General features: G+C 43.4%; 1 protein-coding gene across 6 annotated transcripts in view; it reads right to left on the bottom strand.

The window, feature by feature from the left end:
- cald1a (caldesmon 1a) overlaps window positions 1–24,902 on the bottom strand; it is a 75,171-nt gene that overhangs the window by 40,847 nt on the left and 9,422 nt on the right. The gene's annotated exons all lie outside the window — the stretch shown is intronic.

The following is a 24,902-nucleotide window of genomic DNA, read 5'->3' as shown; positions in this document are numbered from 1 at the left end:
TGCCCATACTTCCGATTTAGTCTTCTTTGAGGGCTGATGGATGTCCTGGGCGCTGCCGTCTCCTCCTTCGGCCATTATTTCAGCTTCAAAGTTTTGGTGCCGTTGCAAATTAAAAAGTGCGTGTGCGCGCCGCGGGAACTTCAGCTGAAGCGACGGTGGCTGGTAAGGGTCATCGCGCCGAAACCGCGGCCACGGTAAACCCACCGAGATAATTTAGTTTTTTAAAAACTGGACGGTTATTTTTATTGTCAACTTTTTTACCGGGGTTTACCGCTATACCGGTTACCGTGACAACCCTAGTGTAAGCATCCTCGTTCTCACCTTCATATATTGTTTTTCTCTCTGTGCCACTATTTTAGGTACAGGTAATATGACTAAATATCAATAAACACAGATTTAAACTCAATGACCAGCCATCCATTATGAGAGGCATTAAGGAGTAAAGTGCTCACCCTGTAATCGGAAGGTTGCAGGTTCAAGTCCCGCTCAAGTTGTCGCTGTCGTTGTGTCCTTGGGCAAAACACTTAACCCACTGCCTGCTGGTGGTGTTCGGAGGGACCGGTGGTGCCTGTGTATGGCAAACTCGCCTCTTTCAGTGCGCTGCAAGGCAGCTGTGGCTACAATGTAGCTCATCACCACCAGGGTGCGAATGTGTGTGTGAATGGGTGAATGACTGATTGTGTTGAAAAGCGCCTTGGGGGGTTCCAGGACTCTGGAAGGCGCAAATTCAAATACAGGCCATTTACCATTATTATCTGCTTATCCGAGGTCAGGTCACGGGGGCAGCAGCCTAAGCAGGAAGGCCCAGACGTCCCACTCCCCAACCACTTGGGCCAGCTCCTCTAGGGGAACCCCAAGGCATTCCAGCTGTTGGCCAGCTGAGAAACATAGTCCCTCCAGCGTATCCTGGGTCTCCCTCCAGTTGGACGTGCCCGGAAAATCTCACCAGGGAGGCGTCCTAATCTGATGCCCGAGCCACCTCAACAGGCTCCTCTTGATGTGGAGGAGCAGCGGATCTACTCTGAGCCCCTCCCGAATGACGGAGCTTCTCTAAGGAAAAGCCCACCCACCCTGCGGAGAAAACTCATTTCAGATGCTTGTATCCGCAATCTCGTTCTGTCGGTCACTACCCAAACTGACCATAGGTGAGGGTAGGAACGTAGATCGACCGGTTTATCAAGAGTCATGCTCTCAGTTTAAATCCAGTGACGTATTATTTACAACAACTGTTTAAACACATTCCTCCAACAGAATAATCTTGATTTTTAATCTGACTTTAAAAAAATACAAAACGGGATTGTTTTTGTTGTTTCAAGCCTTTTGTATTTCATCGAACAGTATAAGCCCCTGTAAGAAACAACCAGTTAGACTGTTTCTCAAAGACAGTAAAGCATTAGATATTCATCTGGTTTCCTCACGTCCTTCCTGCTTGGACCACAATGCAGCAGCTGCACAGCTACTTATAGCTTAGGCTAATTTCATAGGTATTAACCATGCCCAGCAGGCCGAGCTTCTTTCTAGATGAAAAATAAGAGACTATCAACAGAATCATCAAAATAAAAGACTAACTTCAGCCCAGATCTCCCCTGCTGCAAACATACTCATCCTCATACCGTCTGCTTTCCACACACATCATCTCTTCCAAAACTAATTTCTGAAGCTTCTGTTCAAATTAGGAAAGTTTTCACGGAGCATGAGCCCAATGGCATTTATGGGCAAACCTGAACGCAATCAGACAGATCGTCATCAATGACTCAAGATGACACAAGCTGTCAAATCAAAGGTAAAACCAACCAGAGGAAGTTTCCCATCCATGTGAGGAAAAGACCTGAGGGGTAAGGATGTGGAGACACCTCCATTCCCAGACAATGGTTCACATTCCAGAGAAAACTCTCAGTGCCATGTGAATCATACACACCCAGACAGACAGACTGAGGTAAACTTTTCTCACACACACACACACACACACACACACACACACACACACACACACACACACACACACACACACACACACACACACACACACACACACACACACACATATCTCAGTGCAACTGCGTTGAGGAATTATATGCTAGGGGGAGCTAGTTGGGATTAACAGTCAGCTCAATTTCTCACCAAATCCAGAGATGAATGTCTCAATTAAGGCAATTATCACGTAGGAGATTTATGGAAACCAGATGATCTGAGAGATGAATGCAAATCATATAAAACATTCAAATGTTAACAGCTGCTTTCACCACATTTCTCATGAGGCTCAAGTTTTTAGCTATTAAAAAATGTGACCCTAACTGTAACCCTCATACCCTCTCCTTTCTCAGAGGGAGTGTTGCGACGAGCCTGAGGCCACTGACAACATTTGTTTCATTTATCTCTCAAACTGAAGAATGGTCCTTGGACAGGAAGCTGCTGCTAGACGCTTCCTGGAGAGATTAGTTTCTATGTAGCTCTTACACATGGTGTCCAATGGAGATAACCCAACTAAACTCTGGACACGCCATTATGTGGTGTATATTTGGATCCTGACTCAGTCCTTTTTTAATATTTTCTCCTCTTTTGGTCTAAGCACAAATTTTGATCTCATTGTTGGACGAGGAGGAGGAAACAGATAGGGTTTTGCAATTAAATGATAAATGATGACCCACACTTGTACAGCGCCTCTCAGAGTAAGGACTCCAAAGCGCTTTACACTACAGTGTATCATTCATCCATTCACACACACACATTCATACACTGGTGGTGATGAGCTACGATGTAGCCACAGCTGCCCTGGGGCGCACTGACAGAGGCGAGGCTGCCGAGCACGGGCGCCACCGGTCCCTCCGACCACCACCAGCAGGCAAGGTGGGTTAAGTGTCTTGCTCAAGGACACAACAGCAGAATTCTCTGTCTGGAGCCGGGATCGAACCTGCAACCTTCCGATTACTGGACAACCCACTCAATCTGTTGAGCTACTGCTGCCCCACAATTAATCCCCAAAACGGTTTAATTAGGGAAAACATTTAATTTAAAAGGGCACATTTCCAACTATTTATTAGCACAAAAATGAGGACCTCCAAGCTTTTGCAGAAGCTTTTTGTTGATGTTCATCACTAAACACCAGACGTCTGCCACCTGCTGATGTCAACTGGTAACATTACTGTCCTTAAAATGTGATTAATGGATATTTTAAGATTTATTGAGCCAGAAATACTTCTGAATAGGCTGCATTGTGGCATACTTGGTAGGTCATCAGTTTGAATCCTGGTTGTGGCCTTTCTGTGTGGAGCTAGCTTGTTCTCCCCATTCATGCTTGCATAGGGTTTCTCAGGTACTCCGGTTTCCTCAAGCAGACCATAATATGCATGTCAGGCTGATTGGTTACTGTTAATTTACTAAAGCTGAATGAAAACTTAAATATGTTTAAGACAAAGCCTCGTAGGGATCTAAGCATAACTTCTACATGTATGTAGAAATTTTATATTATCTGTTATATTTGGTTAGTTCGCTATATTTAGTTGAGATTACATTTTTACTACAAAGTAATAGTTTATCTACAATTTTCAGTAACTTGCAAAATAATATTAAAATCAACGTATGAAAAACTTATGTAAGAAATCTTAATAAATCACAATTTGATAGTAGCATGGTGGCGCAGTTGTTAGCTCTGTTGCCTCGCAGCACGAAGGTCGCAGGTTCGAAACTCGGCTGTGGCCTTTCTGCGTGGAGTTGCGTGTTCTCCCCATGCATGCGTGGGTTTCCTCCGGGTACTCCGGTTTCCCCCACGGATCACAACATGCCCTATAGGTTATAAATTGTAAGTCGCTTTGGATAAAAGCGTCTCCTAAATAAATAAACATAAACATAAAAAAGTCTATATTTTTGCCATGTTGTCCACCTCTTTTCAGGCGAAAAATGGTATGTTTATAAAAACAACATTACTTAAGCTGAATTCTTTTTTTCTTTATGTCTAACTCTCATTTCACACTGGAGGCATCAGTGGTGTGGAATTGCAGGCAGTTTTGTTGCGCAGCAATTCACACTGAGAGAATCTCAGCCGCGGCTCCTCACCGGTGTCGGTACTGGATCGGCTCGGAGTCCTTCGAGTGCCGACGACCTCACAATACTGCAAATCTACTTGGCTTTCACACATACGTTTTGGAAAGACATCAGCAGTTTTGTTAATAAATTCTTGTTTGTTAACGCCTAAACGTTTTCTTTATGACTCACACAAGAACAAAGTAAGGTTAAAGGGACTATAAGGAAGTTTGACAGTCAAAACATGTATAGAAATAATAAATTTCTTCTTCATACATTCTCCTGCAATGCCCTGGTCCTGTAGAATGAGCCCTGGCATTCTTACTGTGATTGCCTGTTTTTCTGTAAAATCACAGAAAAAGAGAGATGCTCGGGTTGAGCAGGCTGCTTCAGGCGCGTTCACGCTCAGGCATAGCCCGTAGTATTTGCTATCCGTAGCTTTAGCAGCAGAGAGAGAGGTAGTGCCAACTCAGCGACTTTGTCGCTGTTCCTAACGCCTAGTGATGAACCTAGCTACATTTCTGAGGACCCTTAGCTACTTTCTGTAGAACTTTCTTCTAGATATTTCCTGCAAATTAGCAACAAAATAGCGATTTTCACTTCGAACTGTTCGTTGGATTGACGTTGTTTCAGCTGTTATAAAGAAAATAAATGTTACAGATACAAAGAATGTCACTGGTGCTTTAGCTCACCTAGTAAGATGTCTGACTCTCATGCAGAAGACCAGGATTCGATTCCGGACGTGAACAAAGATTGTTATTTGGAGTTTCTTTTTTACATTAATAATAATTTTTTTACAGTAATAAGACAGCCAAATTGTTATTTGAGACTCGCCAAAAGGCACTGAATTCACGGATAAAAAAGATGTGGGTTCAACTTTCATTTTGGAACAATTTTTCAAGCAAGGGAAGGGAATGATCTGAACATGCAGGAGGACTGACTCATCATAAATCTTTGTCAGCTGTGCTGAAGAGAAAGGTACAGAACCAAATTATTTAATTAATTAGCTGCGTGTTCTCCTGTCCTCTGTCCTCCGGGCCACACACACACATATTGCAAGTTCGGCCGGCCGATGAGAAAGTGCAGCTGCAGAGACAGAAGCACATTATTTTTATTAATCTGCTGTGTTCTTCTGTCCTCCGGGCCACACACACACACACACACACACACACACACACACACACACACACACACACACACACACACACACACACACACACACACACACACACACACAGGACTGTCTCAGCTGTTATTTTCGTTAAGGAGTGTGCACGTACAGCATGCACGCCTCGTGCACGAGCCCACTTTTGGAGCTGCCATTACGCTTTTGGCCTGAGGGGGCAATCGCAAGCATAAAAATTCAAAAGTCCAAAAAGTCCCTTTAAGTTTAACTCATGACACATAAATAGCCCTTTACCCCAGATCAGAGCCTCTGGATCAAGGAAGGCGTGCTTCTGAGTTTTCTTGATAATGTTTCTCAACTTGTCAACCTCTGGTTGGCTACACAAATCATATCATGAGAACATTAAAACTGGATCACTCTGGTGATTCATCAGTTCAGTTCAGCTCAGCGGTTCAGCAGTAGTTCCAGAGAAAGCTTCAGACCGGCCATCTGAAGCAAAACCCTCTTTAACCCATCAAAGCTTTTGACACGTCGTCAAAATCTTTTTGCACCTGCAAAGCTGATACAGCAACAGTTCCTGCAGAACAAGCTGATATTGTTTAGACTCCTTAAGAGTCCCAGATGCGCGGTTCCATCCATCTGTCGTGACCCAAGACATCTCTGGACTGGAGAAGCCAGTGCTGTGGTCAATCTACTGGACCTGGGTGCCAGAGGTCATCCGACCTCTTTGACCTTCGGATCCACGAAGAAGGTCTCCGAGAACAGGTGAAGTAGACACACAGATAGCACCTGACGTGTTTTTGATAATAATCAACTTCATAGCTTAGCGCAAACCAAATTCTTTTACAGCCAGAAATCAGCTCTCCTAGATACGGAAGTTCTGACTAACATCGCATTCACACATAGGTTTCATACATCACATCTAGTTCCATCCATCACAGTAGATGTTAGTTAACTTGTCATGTTTTAATTGTTGGTAAAATAAATTCTTACTTTTATAAACCTGACTCTTTTCTGAATCAAAACGAAGTGTGTACATTCCCTTGATAAGTAAAGAATCCTAGAATCTTCTGATTAACACAGTAAAGACCAAGCAGGGTTGATATTCTATATTTAGATAGAGTATCACAGCTTATTGGTCATAAGTAGAGGTTATATATATATATATATATATATATATATATATATATATATATATATATATATAGAGAGAGAGAGAGAGAGAGAGAGAGAGAGAGAGAGAGAGAGAGAGAGAGAGAGAGAGAGAGAGAGAGAGAGAGAGAGAGAGAGAGAGAGAGAGAGAGAGAGAGAGAGAGAGAGAGAGAGAGAGAGAGAGAGCTTTTAAAGCACTCAATTTCCTAAACCCTACAATAGGCCTTAATTATCGACTTTAGAAATCGGCCATCGGCAACAAAAATCTTTAAAAGTCGGTATCGGCATAAAAAAACATATTGGCCGGCCTCTAATTTTTAATAATGCCCTAGGTTTGTGTTCCAATAGCAGTCTACTGATGCAGTTATTGACACTTCTTACTCCCTCTGTTGGTTGCCCTGGATCTGTTTGCTAATTCTGCCTGACTGCATGTTTGTGAAAAGCAAATTCTGAGAGAAGAACTGGGCCATACAGCCATTTAAAATTGCCAGTATTTCATTAACTTGTCGGATCTTGTCTGGCAGTTGTATTGCCCCTGAGAAGGTCTGGGTGGGGGCCTCGGGGCTTGGGGTGTGGGGATGGCCGGCCCTGTGTGGGGCCTTGGGGGTCGGGTCCTGACATATATGCTGCCGGGAAGAAGGCGGGAACATGCGGCAGTGCCTGGCCTGGGCTCAGGGGCCTCAGGTAGACCTTGGCTCCTCTGCTGTCCCATCACAGGGAAGGGTGATGTCTAGGAGGGGGAGGACCCAACCTTACCTAGATGTCCTATGTCTTATATATTCTGGAAGCTGTGCAGGGATGGGAGTAGATATTCTGCTGGGGTGGGGCTGGGTTGGTGCCCTTGGACTCTGTGGGGCTCTGTGATGCTGTTGCTTTGAGCCCTGGCAAGATGGGCTGGGGTCTCCATGCCCTGGGTGGCATTTTGGCAACAGAGGTGCCTATTGGGGCCAGTGGGGGGAGCTGGCTCCCTGGAGAGCTTAAGTCCAACCAGCCATTCCTCCCCATCCCCACACATTTTTCTCCTCCTGCTCCTTCACATCATCACACATCATGCACATAGGACCTTGGGGGGTGGACAAGTCAGGGGGTGTGCGTATGGACCCCATTTACGCATTCCTGTGGCAACCTGCCCCTCAATTTTATCTCCACCTTAAACACTTCCACCAACGACATTCCACGCAAACACACACTTAGGGCCTTGGGAGTGAGCACATTCAACGGCATTTGGCAGGGGGATTTTTCAGCCTCATCCCGAGTGCCGGTGCCCACTTCCAATTTTAAAAAGCACTTAGACACTGAGGGCTGTGGGTGCAAGTGGGGTGGTGTGGTGGCATCAGCTGGTGTAGGCCAGACGATGCCCTCACTGCCCGCTCACCACAGCCACGGAATACACCTGATTAACACGCACTAACACTATATTGGAGCAGGCGGAGGGAGACTAGGGGTCTTAGCACACCTCTGTTGTCGCTTGGCTTCCTGGGGCTGGAGGCTTGGAGGGAGATCTGGCTGTCTGGTTGGGGCAGGGGAGCCTGCTAATCAGCACCCCAGCAGAAAGTGTCGAACTCTGGGAGCCGGTAATGGTTGTGCCCCATGTGCAGCAGTCCTGGGACCAGAGTGAATAGGGTGTGTGTGGGGAGCATGAGTGGGTGTCCAGCATGCATTTTTGTAAGTCTTTGGTTGTATGTGTATGTGTGAGCATGAGGGAGGGAGTGTGTGACTGTGTCTGTGTATGACTGTATATGTCAGGTGGGGCCTTTGACTCCTCCCTTCTCCTGGGACTTCTTTTGATGCTATACATCTTTGTCTCCCTTCCCCCTGCCACACCTGGTGTGGAGTGCAGTGCCTTGGTCTGCCTGAGGGTTCGTGGCTCCCGGGTCAGGGGGTTTAAGATTTTTGGTGTCTGCCTGATCAATCCTGGTGGCTGCCTGGTGGGATCTGGAGCCCTGGGCTCTGCTGGGTTCCCGGCAGGGGTGGTCACCCCTGGGTCCCGGGCTCGGCCGGCTAGGGGGTGGGAGGCTGTGGGCGGGCTTGTGGGCTTGCTGCTGATATCTCCCGGGACTCTGCCGGCTGCTGGTTGTGGCCCCCCCGGGGCAATCCTCTGCACCTCTCTAGGGTGGCAGGGGCTTTTCTGGTCACAGTCTCCTTGGGGTCCCTGTGCTCTGGGGCAGCTCCTGGATCTCTGGGACTTGGAGCTCCCTCCATCTCCTACACATCTTTGGGGGGCAGATCTGTGGCCCCTCACACTCTCTCTTGGACGCTCCTATAGAGAAACCTTACATATACAAGCGCATGTACACACACAGGTGCTCAAATGGCGCTCTCATAATTATGGACTTGGGCATGTTCAGCAAATGTCTTAAGGCTGCGGTTGGCACTAAATGCACTGTGACTTATTATCGCATGATTGTTCAATAAAATAATGTTGATTTTATACTTCTTCATCAAGTTGATGCAGTGATAGCTTGCTCCTGTTGTATTGTTGTGTGTCCCTTTTCTGCAGGTCTAGATGCAGACTCTTGTTCATCATTGACTGTTTATTTTTGTGGAACCACCCCTCCCCTCCTTTTGTCAAAAAAATGTCAAATCCACTGCAGGAATGTTAATTTGACTTAATCTACACATCGTTTAATGCTCCTAAGAGTATACTACTCTTGTTAATGATGCATTTTTATTTGTCTTCCCCTTTTCCATTTTATCACATTAAATTTCTGCCTAAGAAAGTGAAATGTACCCCCTGGCTGAAAAACAGGATCATAAAACACAAACTTTTACAAAGAGATTTTAAGAGGGACATTTGCATTTGGAGTTGGATTCTTGTTGCCCAAATCATAAATAACCCTTCAAAAAGGCAACTTTTTGTGGGACGGCAGCAAAATGCAACATAATCTCTTTATAGTCTTTGACTTTTAAAGGCTTCTCATCCCTTTTAAAAGTGCACTTTCAGATGCTTTTAGCCACAATCAGGCTAAATTGGAGAAAGAACATTCCAAAAAGTACAGATCCCACACAAAACAGGGATGTTTGTGCTTGCATCAAAAGGCTGCTGCTCACTGGCAGTGCTCCATGTGCCCAAATATGGAAGGAAAAAATTCTGCCTTTTCCCGTAACCAAACTGGGAAAAAAGAAGAAAAAAAAGGAGGGTAGGTTTTCTTGAAGGATGCATGCACAGCGAGATGAAACTCTCACACTGGCTACACAGTGGCAGAGGACTTGGCTTCCTTTCAGAACCATGTGATTGATGGTGATGGCGGACCTGCTGTGACACCTCAATGTTGAGCCTGGACGCACACGCAAACACGCACACCTGCATAGACCTGGGAGTCATGAATAAGTGGCTCAGTGGCATTTTCACCGCACTGATGTTTCATTTTAAACACACAGAAACTCTTCCCTCGGCCTCAGAAGGTGGAACATTCCTCCAGGTGAAAAAGCAGCCATCTCCAACCATACAAAAACGGCTTGTCTATCTGTGACCCCCCCACCCTCATATGTGAAGCTGCTGACATTCTTCAGCAACCGTATGTGGAAAAGCAACGTGTGTGTGTGTGTGTGTGTGTGTGTGTGTGTGTGTGTGTGTGTGTGTGTGTGTGTGTGTGTGTGTGTGTGTGTGTGGGCACGGCGTTTTACAACAAACCTATCAGATTTTCTGGGATTTTTCTGTGCTGCTCTACCACAGCTGCCAACAGAGAACGTCTCCCTGCAGGAAACTGCAGTCAGCACAGAACTAACCAATAAAAATAATAAACGTCCATAAACATTTGTGTTAAAGGACAGCTTTTAATTTTTTTTACTGTTTTTGGCAGGAGAAACCAGAAAGGACGTGAACCTAAAGTTTACATATGTATAAATGCTCTTCCAGCGAGTTGTTCTCAAACACACACACGGAGCTGATTTTAGAAAATTCTGACACTATTCCTGACATCTACCATAACCCTATACGGACAAACATGTCATAGCTGATGTGACTGTTATTGAACCCCCTTCTCTTTAACAGCATTAGTACTTTCTTAAAGAAAAAACCTGCCATTTCAATCCTTACACATGCCATCTGGTGGAGAATCAAAGTCCTGCAGGTGGTAAGTGCCAATTTTACTTTCCTTTACTTAAAATTACATAGCAACATTTATATTTGTTAATATTTGGACAAGCTTAGTCAAGCATCACGTTTTAAAGTAATTCTAGACTGTTAGGTTATAAATAATTCCTACCTTACTCATCCTTGTTAGCAGCTTGTCTTTTAGAACTAATAACGGCACAAATTGCCTCAATTTATCAGCAGTTTGCATGATTGCTTTATTTTTTTCTTAGTCATGTATGTCAGTTTTCATTATAATATCCCTTTGGTATAGAAATCCCAGCAGCACCTGGCACTAGGGCTGGGCAATAAATCGAAAATGTATCGTTATTGAAATTTCCGACTCTGATCGAGATAATCTTTCCCATGTCAATAAATTTGATGACAGAAAAATGAAAAGATGTGTAGGCAACATTTATGTCCCTTTAAGAAGCTGAACCACCTTGAGTCACGTAAAAATGTGGCTCAACGTACTAGCCCCATCTAGTGGACAACCTTTGTTTCTGCGCATACCTGTAGTTATCGTCCATTTATCGTTATCGAGGTGAAATCCTCAATATATCGTTGTTATGGACTGACTATTTTACTGGACTTCTGGATATAAAAAGTCTACGTTTTGGGGGTATGGTTCTATTTTCTCAATGATGTGAGGCATCGAACGGCGACTTAGACATAATTTAGAAATTCTGAGTGGTTTGACAAAAGCGTTTAATGTCTACAGTTGTGGTTGAATCCTTGATTGCATTATATGATTGGAATCACAGCAATCGTAGCTTTCAAATGATGTTACTATCTATATGTACATAGAACAAGGTTGCAAAAAATATGCTGATTTTACGTAGAAGTTTGCAATCTGTGAGAATAATTCATAGGCATAAAAAATACATCACTCACAAGAAACTGATCAAGTCGCTGATGTCTAAATATTTTGTCTAATCACTCGACCTTAGTGTGAATATAAAAACAATTTGAATCTATAATATGAGATTCATATATGATCAAATTTCAGACAAATGTGGTTATTAGCTCAGTTTGAAAAAGAAGATAATGTATTTAAAAAATGGGCACTTTTAGATTTACCACTAAGAACTAAAGTAAATACAAAGTGACTAATTAGCTTAATTTTTTGTCCTTCCTTTGCTGATTTAGTTATTAAATGATTCTAGCTCTGTGTCCACCTACAAAATATAAATGTTTCCAGAATATAAACCAACTTGAATGAATAATTATATTTTATTCTGAATGTAAAGGGTCTATTTGCACGTTAGGACACGTTTAGACATTCAAGATACTAAACAGGAATCAGGTGATTGATACAAGAAAATAATCTTAAAATCCAACATTAAGCAGCAGGAGATCTATGCTTCACTGGCACAAGTTCTTTTCCATTTGAAATAAAAGACATCCGGGCTTGTGGAGACATCCCATCACATCCCTTCCTAACAGAAACCTTCTCTGGTTCCTTCAGGACGGGCCGTGTTGACACCTGCCTTCTGTCAGAGTAAATGAGGCTGGGCCAGAAGTCTGTGTCTGCACAACAGGACATCAATCTGTTGCTAGTGAGCTGACCAGGGAGACTAGTGATGTATGTTGAGTTTTACTGAAAGCACTGCTGCTGCAGACACCGCGGCAGGAGGACAGAGGACACTACAGACGCCAATGAAGCAAAATTTAACAAAAGTTGACAGACCAAAACAACAGAAAACAACCAAAATGTTCTTTGTTTTTCTAGTTTTAGGTCCCAGTCTGAAGCAGACACCCACTTGGTTCATGTCTCCCTACTTTTTAGCTCTGCCCTGACATTAACGGCAACTGGTCATGATTATTTAAAGAGAAATAAAACAAACAAAAAAGCTTTCTTACACTAAAAAATTGACATTTTTCAGAGGTGCATGTAGGTCTGAAAAAATACCTCACAACTGCAAGTCATTTTGCAAATTGCAACTTAGAGTTAGCATAGATGCATACTTATGCATTCTTCATCTGAGCCTCAGTGGGGTTGCGGGGAGCTGGTGCCTAACTCCAATAGTCATCGGGGAAGAGTTGGGGGACACCTAGGAAGGCTCTCCGGTTCATCAAAGGGGCAAAAGAGACACGCCACAAGTCACTCACACACACCTGGGAACATTTTAGGGTCACAAGGTAACTTGGCATGCATGTTTTTGGTCTGAGGTCAAAGCCAAAGTACCCAGATAAGAACCACCCATGCATGGAGAAAACATGCTAACTCCACACAGTGCAGGCGGGTGTTGAACCGCCAACCTTCTTGCTGCAAGTCACAGTTCTACCAACTACACCAAAGTGCAGCTCGAGTATAGATGTGATTCTGTGTGTTTTAAGACGTAGAAGTTACTGTGGGTATGCAACAAAACTCAGTGACTACACTGGAAAAGCACATCAGGATCACCAGCAATAACATGACATGCTGGAATCATTGAGTGGAAAGCAAAAAAATGTATTCCTCATAAAGCCTGAGAGGTTCCTTATGTGTTGCTCTATGGGGGAAAGAGGAGAAGAAATGATTCTGCTGAACAATCGTGACACGTTTCCTGTAAAAGCCACGCTCCGGTCGCGGTGAACGTGCAGCTCACTCCGAGGCCGGAGAGAAATTACACTCCGAGACCAAAAGGAGGAAAAGAAAAACTCAGAACATATCGTAAGCAGTTGAGTGATTTATGAGGCTGACCTAAACCCACACACAGGGAGAATATCTTCCTATCATACCTTACATGGAAACATACATGAGAATGAAAGGTATGATGCAATGCCCTCACACTGTGAGAGCCTGTTGAAAACATGACAGCTGAGTGAAAACCCAGACACAAGCTTGCCTTTTTTGTGCATGTGTCACACACACAGACCTAACAGAAAAACAACAACTAAAAAAAACCACCCCAACAAAGGACGTATTTATTTTAATCAATCCAAAACACCATAAATCCTTATCTTTGCTGCCTTGTTTTAACACGCAAGTAAATCATGGAGTGGAATGCCAATTTTTTTTCAGAAGTGTGCTGCGCTTTTCAAGGGTATTACATGACAAGGTATTTTTCAAAATAAAGGGGCTGCATTCCTTGAGAAAGATAGGAGAAGATTAAGGAGCGGGTGGGTGTCGGGTGGGGTGGTAGACCATCAAGATGGCCTGACCACATAGGACTATTACTCATACTGGATTGAGAGAGGTGGGGCCATCCCCCTGATGCTGTTCTCAGTTCAGTCTTTAAAAAATGTATGCAAGGGGTTTTCCAGCAAACAAAAGACAAGACATTTTGTGCTTAGATACAAAAACATTATGATATGCAACAGATCCATTTGGACAAAAATGCAAACATGGACTACAGGGTAGAAGATTGGACCATACCACACATGATACCTATTAATCCTACAACACAATACCACAGTACATTAAGTGGAGGCCAAAGGAAACAAAGACCTCTTATATCAATGAGCACCGTGTCGGGGATTGAGCTTGAAATGAGCACAAGCGTTTTTTGCAGTTTGATCTTTTGCAGTTGAGGAAACACATATTGATGGGGGAGTCATGCTGACGATACACTAGTACTTAAAGAGGCATAGTGGTTAAAGACGTTTTTATGATGGCAATATTTTTGTCATGCAAGTATTAATAACAGTTATAACATGCCTGATTATTATCAATGTCTGCATACTTTAGCAATAGTTGGGGGGTCACGATTTTTGGGGGGCTTTTACTTTAGGGATGAAGAGCTTTAGACATCCCATGCTAATGTTAAAGGGGAACTAGACACTTTTGGCTTACCTTTAGCACCCCCTAGTGTCCATTTGTAGAACCAAAACCAAAACCTACCTCCTACCTCTTTGCCTTTTTAACACCTTAACCTAACAGCTGAAACGTCTCCCCAGCCTTCCTTAGTGTCTACAGGAGTGATTCATCACTTAATTAAACAAATCAGTTGTGTTCATGATCTAAAACGTGAAGGAAACATGCTGGAAGCAGACTGCAGTACCAGGTATGTCAGCTCTATTTTTCAAAGTCCCAACCGCGCCCACCAATCTGAAGTTGCAAGTGGTAATATTCTGGCCACAGGGGGTGATAGGGGCTGGGTGGCCTTTCATTAACCCTGTAAAATTCATTTGAGCACATACTGGCTCAAGAAAATTATTTAAAATATGAAAAAGTTTCAAAGAATCCCTTTAAAGGGAAACTTTATAGTTTAGGCTTGCTTTTAGCACCCCCTAGTGTCCATTTTATTACACTGTCAGAACTGAAACTCTCCTCACTGTGCATTTGTGTTTTTAACACACTTTGATCTATCAGCTGAAATGTCTCCTCAGCCTTCATTAGTTTCTACAGGAGGGATTCATCACTAAATCAAACAAATCAGCTGTTTAAAATCTAAAACATGCAGGAATCATGACTCTGAGCTCTCGGGATTCAGAAAATGCTCCAAGTTGGTTTGACGTTCTTTTTCTTTTTTTGGCTTCATCAGAAAAAAGTTTCTACCAGATGTAGCTTGTCTGTTCTGTTCAGTTAGCAGCTATTATGTCCGTAATAAAGGAGGCACAACAGACTCCAAACAAAATTGAGGGACTTTTTCAAAATTTTTAAACTCAAACATTGGTCGGCACCAAAAGAGGGTATCTGGAAGGCATGATGATTAAGAGAATCAAGGCTGAACATTAAATAAACCTCTGCAGATGCCAGTCTGACCCTATCACACGGGCTGCTAGATAGTTCTGCTCCGAAGGATCAACGTCCAAATAATTTTATTAAGTAGCGTATGCTGTTCAGTCATTCTTGACAACTCAATGCCCACCGGATTGAGTGAACGCTGGCACGTTTGGCTGCCGCTGCTCACCGGTAAACCGGTAAACTTTGATTTTATATGATGGACTGTGGATATCTATATCAATCCTAACCTCTGCTATGTGAACCAATGCTATTCACGTGTGGTCCGCACTCATCTGGATTTTATCATTCATCTTCCACCGACCTGCTGCTGGCTTCCTCCAGTACACTGCCGCTAAGCTCCTCAGGATTCGCCACCGCCCTGGATCTCCACCGGCTTCACTGCACCTCGACCCGGAAATCTCTGATCTTCACCGTCGGAGACATGTCCACCGCGGCTCACACAGGAATTTCCACTACCACAACTCCGCTTCAATCAATTCTTTCTGGTCCACCACTCGCCGTCATCCTCACAGGAACTCATACCGCCGAACAGCTGATCACTCCTCGTTAGCCAGCCTCGCCAGGACAGCTAACGCTCATGGATGTGACAGCAACACCGTCAACTTCGGCCTTCTCAACATCCGCTCTCTCACTGGGAAAGGTCATCTTATTCACGATCTCATCAAGGACCGTGGAATCGACTTCATGTGCCTTTGCGAAACTTGGCAGCAGCCAGCTGATTTCTCCCAGCTCAACGACGCTACTCCTCCCGGGTTTGTTTACCTCACCAAACCACGCGGTTCTCGCGATAATCTATCGCGAGAATTGGAAATTTTTGCCAGTGTCTGTCTCTGATTTTAATTCCTTTGAGTATTTGGTTTTTAAACTTAATGGACCTACCCCTACTATCATTGGATTAATCTACCGCCCCCCCAAACCTCACAAAGACTTTCTGTCAGAAGTCTCAGTACTGCTCACTCATTTATCTACACTCTCATCTAATGTAATAGTGCTTGGAGATTTTAACATACACATGGACAACAGCGATCTTCCCCTCACCAAATACTTTTCATCCTGCCTGGACAGCCTTGGATTTAATCAGCACATCAACTTTCCAACTCACTCCAAAGGACACTGCCTGGATCTGCTGTGCTGCTCTGGTCTCACCCCTCTTAACTGTGCAGCTGATGATCTCCAAATCACCGATCACTATTTTATTTCCTTCAATATTGTAACCCAGCTTTCTTTTACCAAACCAACCCGGCTTACCTCTTTTAGGAATATAAAGGACATCAATATCGACACTTTATCCTCCTATATTGATAATATTCAGTTACCGGACAATCCCTTCTCTCCTGATGACCTGGCTACTCTCTACAATGATCAGTTAGCTCACATTTTAAACTCCCTTGCTCCAGTTAAAACCCGTTCTGTTACTTTCTGTCAGTCTGCTCCCTGGTTTTCCCCTCAACTCCGGATGCTGAAAACCAAATCCAGGCAGCTTGAACGCCTCTACAGAAAAACTGGTCTCACCATTCACAAAGAACTACATAAAAATCATATGACTCAGTATAAGGACTTAATTATACTAACCAAACAACAGTATTACTCCTGTCTAATCAACTCCAATCGAGGCAACACTAAGTCATTGTACTCCATTATCAATAAAATTCACCGGCCATCCGATACTCTGCCCCCACACGTGCTCTACTGCTACCTGTAATGCCCTTCTTCTGTTCTTCAACGAAAAAATAATAAACATTCACCGTGCAATCAATCAAAGCATCCCCCTACCTCCCCATATGATCCTCCCGAACCAACACAGTTATTTTCCAGTTTTCAACTTCCCAGTGATTCTGAGATATCAAATATTATCCACAAGTCAAAGTCTTCTACCTGCCTTCTCGATCCCATTCCCATGGCCTTGATTAAATCCTGCCTCCCCTCCCTGCTCCCTCTCGTCTCCGCTCTCATACATGCATCCCTTTCCTCCGGTATTGTTCCCTCTATCTTCAAAACTGCTGCAGTTACTCCAATACTTAAAAAACCTGGTTCGGATCCTAACATTTTTACTAATCTCCGCCCCATCTCCAACCTACCCTTTGTCTCCAAAGTTTTAGAAAAAATAGTTGCTGCCCAGCTCCACACCCATCTGACACTAAACTCCTTCTATGAACCCTTCCAGTCCGGTTTCCGCCCACTTCACAGCACAGAAACAGCCCTCCTCAAAATAACTAATGATCTCCTCATTGCTGCTGATTCTGGTCTACTATCCATCCTGGTCTTCCTTGATATGAGTGTGGCCTTTGACATAATATCTCATTCCATTCTCCTCCATAGGTTTTCTTCCATCTGCATTGCTAACATCCCACTTCGGTGGTTTCAGTCCTACCTATCAGGTCGCACTCAGTTCATTACTATCAAATCCTCCCGCTCACAGCCCTCTTCTGTCTCTTCTGGCGTGCCCCAGGGCTCTGTCCTGGGGCCCCTCCTTTTCATTATATACATCCTTCCCCATGGCAATATTTTCCGCAGATTCAATATTCATTTTCCCTGCTTCGCGGATGACACCCAGCTCTATTTGTCCAGTAAGCCAAATTCTGCACTTCCTCCCTCCTCCCTCATCACCTGCCTTCAAGAAATAAAATCCTGGTTCAGTTCGAACTTCCTGAAATTAAATACAGACAAAACAGAACTTCTTTTGGTTGGTACCAAGAATACCCTCTCAAAATTTGACAGTTTCTCTCTCACTGTTGATAATTCTTCAGTTTACCCCTCTCCCCAGGTCAAGAGTCTGGGAGTCATCCTAGACAGCACACTATCCTTCCAATCTCATATAAATAGCATCACACGGTCAGCTTATTTTCATCTTCGTAACATTAATCGTCTTTGCCCCTCCCTTGATGTCCACTCTACTTCTATTCTTGTCCATAGTCTGGTTACATCACGTATCGGTTATTGCAACTCTCTTCTCTCAGGTCTCCCTCAGAAAACCCTCCGTAAGCTCCAGTTGGTGCAGAATGCAGCAGCACGCATCATCACTAAAACTCCCATCTCTCATCACATCACCCTCATCCTCAAACAACTCCATTGGCTACCAGTGAATACCAGGATTAACTTCAAGATTCTCCTTCTCACCTTCAAGGCCATCCATAACCTCGCCCCTCACTACCTCACAGATCTCGTTCACATTGTCACCTCGTCCTGTTCCCTCAGGTCCTCCTCCTCCATTCATCTCTCTGTGCCCTCCTTTTGTCTCAGCACCATTGAGAGTAGAGCCTTCAGCTGCACCGCTCCCAAATTCTGGAACTCCCTTCCCCCTCTCATCAAGAACATTAACTCATTCACAGAATTCAAAAAACAACTCAAAACTCACCTCTTCAAAACCACATATCAGCTTTGAATTTTAGAGTGCCTTGTTTGTTGATGTATGTTTACTTACTGAATGATTTGTGTTTTTATTCTGTACAGTGTCCTTGAGTGACCAGAAAGGCGCTTTTAAAAAAAATGTATTATTAGTCTGCATTTAAAGTTATTAAACCATAACACTGGTTTGAAATCAGTGAATGTACATTCCTTGAGCTATCTCACCCCCTCAAAAAAAGAAAACTACATTCCACTTTCCTCATACCTCTGATCCTTTCAAGGCTCCACAAGGCTGAACTTCACTTGCTTTACCAGATCTCATTTTCGTGCATGGCTGTGCTGACTGTTATTACTAGGGTGGCAGCTAGCCAGCTTGGATGGGTACATGTCTTCTGCCCCCTCCCCTCCCTCTCCTCAGAGTGAAAGGCCTAAGCTGGGGTATTGAGGCCTGGAACAAGCTCCAAATGCATATACGAATGCTTTAGGCTATCCATGGCTGATTTTACACATTGTTGCCCACTGTTGTGGTACAGTGACTGGGATTTCTGTATGCACTTGTGCTGAAAACAATCAAGAAGACAACCTGCATCAAGACAAGCACAAAAGACACTGTTGGAAAAAAAAAACTATTCAGAGAGGAATTTCTGTGTCCAGTTTGTACGTCACAGATCATGCCCGTGTAAGCATTTTTATTAAGATTATTATGAATCAGCTTTTCCTTTACTAAGCCTATGAACAGCCCCTCACCTATTATCTAATGGTGAAATTAATCATGCATGAGTGCATCAGGTGGTCAGCCACTTGCACTGTGTAAATATTCTGGCTGTAATCTGTCCACAAACAGCAGGTTATATGTGTTATCTTAACACCTGCAAGCCACAATGGCACAGCAGCCTTTGTCAAGACTTGTGATGCATTTTTAAGGAACGTTACCCCACGTTGGCCTCAGTCTTCCCTCTTTCAGGGATTGTGCGATTTTGGGATCCATTGCCAAAAATTCCAGGAAACCCTAGAGCTTTATGAGACATAACAAAGCTCCCTCTCTTCCTCTGCATGTGTTCCTCTGCAGCTTATTCGTCGTGACTGAGTCAAATCGCACCGTTTTATGCGCTGAGGTTTCTCACTCGTAATTCTTTTGCTAATTCTAGGCCAGACCATTTAGACCACGGCAGACTCAATCATCATTGACTACCATTAGCATGATGTGGCATTTACCACTAAATTGAGGATAAAATAAAGCTTCAGAGGTTAATATATGTGTGGTATTTAAGTCTTTTAATTCCTAAATTTATTAGAATAACACATATCTCAGACAGCCATGAAATTGTAAATAATTGAGGACTGCTCTTAAAAGGAGGCTTCACTGGTTCCTCTGTTTTTTTTTTGTTTTTGTTTTTTTGCAGATGGCAAAACTGGAAATTAGATTTGGATCACTAGCAGCAGCAGTAAAACTGGAAAAAATCCAAAAACCACAGCCACCACCCCCTTCCAGTACTAATCTGTCCACAGGGGGTTTGCCCATGTCTTCCCTGGTCTCAAGTACACAAATACATGTCTGAAGTACCTCAGACAGAAATACCTACTCAACCCACCACCCACCTTGTGTTTATGTTCAGAGCCTGACTGACTGGTGTTTCATTCCAACCTGCCCGGAGCCCTTTTGCACAGTTTGGCTTGGCTGGTGTGTCATTACTGGTCATTAGTTCTAACTTGGACTAATAGGGGCTTATTTTCCAAGGTGGTCCCCCAGGTGGCTGTCATAGGACTGACTGGCACAGTGGAGCCCAACGTCTGACTGTGGCATAAGAGTCTCATAAAAATAATAAAATAAAATCCATCCAAGCCATTGTTCGGGGGGGGGGGGGGGGGGGGTATTTTTATTTGTTACTGAGGCCTGAGGCACCCTTAATCAGGTCAGCCAGAATGAGCACAAAACCACTTAAGGAATAGCCCTAATAAATAAATAAATAAATGTATTTGTAATCCATATCAGTGTGTGATGGTAGGCAAAATTAAAGGAGTACGACACTCTAATCAATACATTTGCAGTGATCCAGTAGGAATGGATGCCTTGTAAGTTTTACTCTGAGGGAATAAAGGTGTTTCAGAAACTAGCAGATTGCCAGATCAGAGTTTCAGATTTGGAGTCTTATTTCCTGATATTTGGACATCTTGCTTCTGATTGGCTAGCAAAATTACCCTATCACTGACACTGTTTGCTTTGTAATGTTGATGTTTTATCTCCACAAATAACACAAGCCTGAAGGAGTTCTGCTGTGTGGTGGAGTTGCTAATGCTAACGGTTAGCTCCTACTAGTCAAGATGTTCTCTGTTGTTTCCTGGACACTAAACCAACAACAACCTTCCCCGTAACGAGTTAAGATGTGAGTCCACCAATGTTTAGTGACAGCGTGAGGTAGATCTGTCAGACTTTTCAAATCCTAGAGTTTCACCGTCTATTTTCTATCAGAAGCTAATAGGTGTAGGAGACTATTTTCATGTTCACACTGAATGAAAAAAATCAGAGTGACTTATTATAATAAAAAAAAAACAATAAAAAATTATATATCCATCCATATATATATATATCTATATCAGTGTGTGATGGCAGGCAAAATTAAAGGAGTGGGACACTCTAATCAAAACATTTGCAGTGATCCAGTAGGATATATATATATATATATATATATATATATATATATATATATATATATATACACATTAGGGTTGTCACGGTGTGAAAATGTAACCTCATTGTTATTGTGACCAAAATTATCACGGTTTTCAGTATTATTGCGGTATTTTTTAAAACATGTTACATTTTCAGACAACTAAATAAACCCTGTAAATCAGGAAAATATTGTCCTCAGTGTTTAAATTTTGCCTAAAATTTGTTATTTTGTAATAATGTTGTTTATTTGTTTACATTTTTCCCCTTTAGTCTTTAAAATTCCAATATTTGCCCATAACTTCTTAATTTTTGTCTGTTTGTCTGTCATTTTAAAAATATTAGATCAGATGATACTCAGTACTCAAGTAGCCTTCTAATCAGATACTTTTTTTACCCTTACTTGAGTAATAAACCCTATATCAGGAAAATATTGTCCTGGGTTTGTGTCCTTCCAGTGAGCTTAGCAGATTTGGGAAAATGTCATCAGGCAGTAATCATTGTTAAATTCATAATTATTCTCGGAGAGAGACCAACTCTTATCTGCCCCTGGGAGCCCCGCAATGCACAGCGTCATTTCAATATGGCGGTGTCCGCAACACGGTTTATATGCAGGTAGCGCTGCGGCTGCTTTATATAGCAACTTGTTGCATTCTCCCTCAACCCAAATCCTCGGATCACGCATTTTAGCTAAAACGCTAACGTTAACTTGCCTTGCGTTTTCTGTAGAGTTGTGGGTGATGGTCACGCAGATGTGTCATGAGATTTGAAGCGTTGCTGCCTTTCACAGGCACTTTTTCTGCACGAGCTGCAAACAGGATAGCGGTCTTCTATCAACTGTCCCTCGGCATTCTTCAAATATCCAAAAAATGCCCGTACTTCCCACTTTGTCTTCTTTGAGGGATAATAAATGCCCTGAGCGCTGCCGTCTCCTCCTTTGGCCATTATTTCAGCTTTAGCTTCAAGAAAGTTTTGGTTGTAAACAACAAAGCGCGCATGTGCTGCTGGCAACTTCAGCAGATGATACGGTGGCTGGTAAGGGTCACCGCGCTTATACCGCAGCCACGGTAATCCACCGAGATAATATATTTTTTAAAAAACAAGACGGTTATTATTATTGTCAACTTTTTTTACCGGGGTTTACCACTACACCGGTTACCGTGACAACCCTAATATATTTAAAAAATTTTAACCACATCTTTACCAATCAAAAAATGTTATACAATCAGGGGCAAAATCTCCAGTGCCCCTAAGAGTTTTGTCTATATAGCTGCACTTCAGGTACTTTTTGCTGAGCACCCATAGAGAAAAATGATCCCAAGTTTGCCCAGGTTACAGCTGAATGTGAATTGGTGGCAGCTGTGCATACATTGATAATCACGTTTGTTAAAAATTTCCATATATTTTTTCAGGCCAACTTCTAGGAAGGTGGCACCCTAGTGCCCCTATAGGCCAGCTGCCACTGCTTGTAAGATAAAATATGGGCACTCCGCCTCTAGGTGCACATAATTATGTTCACATCAATATAGGCAGAGCCTGGCCAAACTAAACTTGTGTTAAGTTAGATTATCATATTTAAACAAGGGAACCAAGGGATGGCAGCTGAAAGATTTTAATTAGACAAAAATATTTTCGGTTTTACATAGTTTGGACATCTGGATGGCTAAATCAAAGCATCCTAATATTACTTAGTTATGTCTGTGACTGTTTTGTAGAAAGAAAAAAAGAAGTGTATTAAAAGCCTAAAATTCAGTATAATTAATGAGCATCCGACCCACGTGACCGCCGCCTCAGACCCACGTGACCACAGAGCTAGCTCCGTGGAAAGGCCTCAGTAGAGCCTCGGTCTGGCCTGGAAACTGTTCCAGGATTATGAGTCTCTGTGTTTGTGTATTCTTTTTTAGATATTATTTGTGCAATTGTTGGACAAAATGACTTGCTGTGGCATTAATTGCACTAATAGAGCGTCCAAGGAGTCTCCACTTCATTTTTTTCGGTAAGTAAAATAATATTTATGTATTTTAGGTCACTGCCGAGCTGAGCTTAGATTTTAACATGTACTGTTTAACCATGAAATTTAAATGTAATAGGGTAAACCCCAGTGCATTTAACATAATGCTGCACTTTAGAAAATGGGTTGAAATAAAACATGTTGGTGGAGCTGGGTTCCGACTATCGGCTTGTGGAGCTCTCGGGAGACTGATGTTTTCCACCCGTTCTCCCCTCCCCGCAGCTCGGTGCATCTCTGTCTGATCGCGGCTTCTGTCTGCTGCGCGGGCTGCCGGCTTGTGGAGCTCTGTGATGGAAACCTTTCCACACGGTTCTCCACAGCGGCAGCTTTGCGCATCTCAGATCGCAGCGGCGCTTGTCTGCTGTGCGGCTGCCGGCTTGTGGAGGTCTCGGAGACCTCTGTGTTACACCCGGTTTTACCCAGCGGTCAGCCCTGCGTATCTCTGACTCAGAAGCTCTGGTGTTGTGCACAGTTAACTCCGGTTGTAGCTAGGTTGCTACCTCCATTAGCACCTCCGCATTAGATTTGGGTTAGCTTCAGGTTAGCTTGTAGATAGTTCGACCGGGTGTCGTTAGTTGATCCCAGCTTTACAGCCCCACCCTCAGCTCCACCTCTCTTCCCTTTTGTGGAATTGTCTGGGCTTGACGGAACCTGTGACATGGTCAAAATGGCGGTGGTGGCCACCTCCCATTTGGCCTCAAAAAGGTGTTATTGGAGCTTATGGAAATGAATTGTCCAGTATTTATATGTCGATGGTAAAATCACAGAAAAAGAGAGCTGCTCGGGTCGAGCAGGCTGCTTCATGCGCGTTCACGCTCAGGCATAGCCCGTAGCATTTGTTATCCGTAGCTTTAGCAGCAGAGAGGGAGGCAGTGCCACTTTGTCGCTGTTCATAACGCCAAGTGACAAAGCTAGCTACATTTCTGAGGACCCTTAGCTACTTTCTGTAGAACGTTCTTATAGATATTTCCTGCAAATTAGCAACAAAATAGCCATTTTCGCTCCGAACCATTCGTTGTTTCAGCTGTCATCAAGGATATAAATGTTACAGATACAAAGGACATCACTGCCGCTTTAGCTCACCCAGTAAGACGTCGGACTCTCGTGTGGAAAACCCGGGTTCGAATCTGGATGTAAACATAGTTTATTTAGAGTTTCTTTTTTAAGTTAATGGTATATTTTTTTTACAGTAAGATGCCCAAATTTTTATTTGAGACTCGCCGAATGGCATTGAATTCACAGATAAAAAAGATGTGGGTTCAACTTTCATTTTGGAACAATGTTTCAAGCAAGGAAAGGGAATGATCTGAGCATGCAGGAGGACTGACCCATCATAAACCTTTGTCGGCTGTCCTGAAGAGAAAAATGGTAAATGGTAAATGGCCTGTATTTGATATAGCGCCTTCTAGAGTCCTGGAACCCCCCAAGGCGCTTTACAACACAATTAGTCATTCACCCATTCACACTCACATTCACACACTGGTGGGGATGAGCTATGATGTAGCCACAGCTGCCCTGGGGTGCATTGACAGAGGTGAGGCTGCTGAGGACTGGCACCACCGGTCCCTCCGACCACCACCAGCAGGCAATGTGGGTTAAGTGTCTTGCCCAAGGACACAACGACAGCGAAAGACTGAGCGAGGCTCGAACCTGCAACCTTACGATTACGGGGCAAGCACTTAACTCCTGTGAAAGGAACAGAACCAAATTATTTAATTAATTAGCTGCACATTCTCCTGCCCTCTGTCCTCCGGGCCACACACACACACACACACACACACACACACACACACACACACACACACACACACACACACACACACACACACACAC

Source organism: Nothobranchius furzeri, chromosome 1, assembly GCF_043380555.1.
Source record: "Nothobranchius furzeri strain GRZ-AD chromosome 1, NfurGRZ-RIMD1, whole genome shotgun sequence".
NCBI classification, from domain to species: domain Eukaryota; kingdom Metazoa; phylum Chordata; class Actinopteri; order Cyprinodontiformes; family Nothobranchiidae; genus Nothobranchius; species Nothobranchius furzeri.
This window is presented reverse-complemented; position numbering and strand designations above follow the sequence as displayed.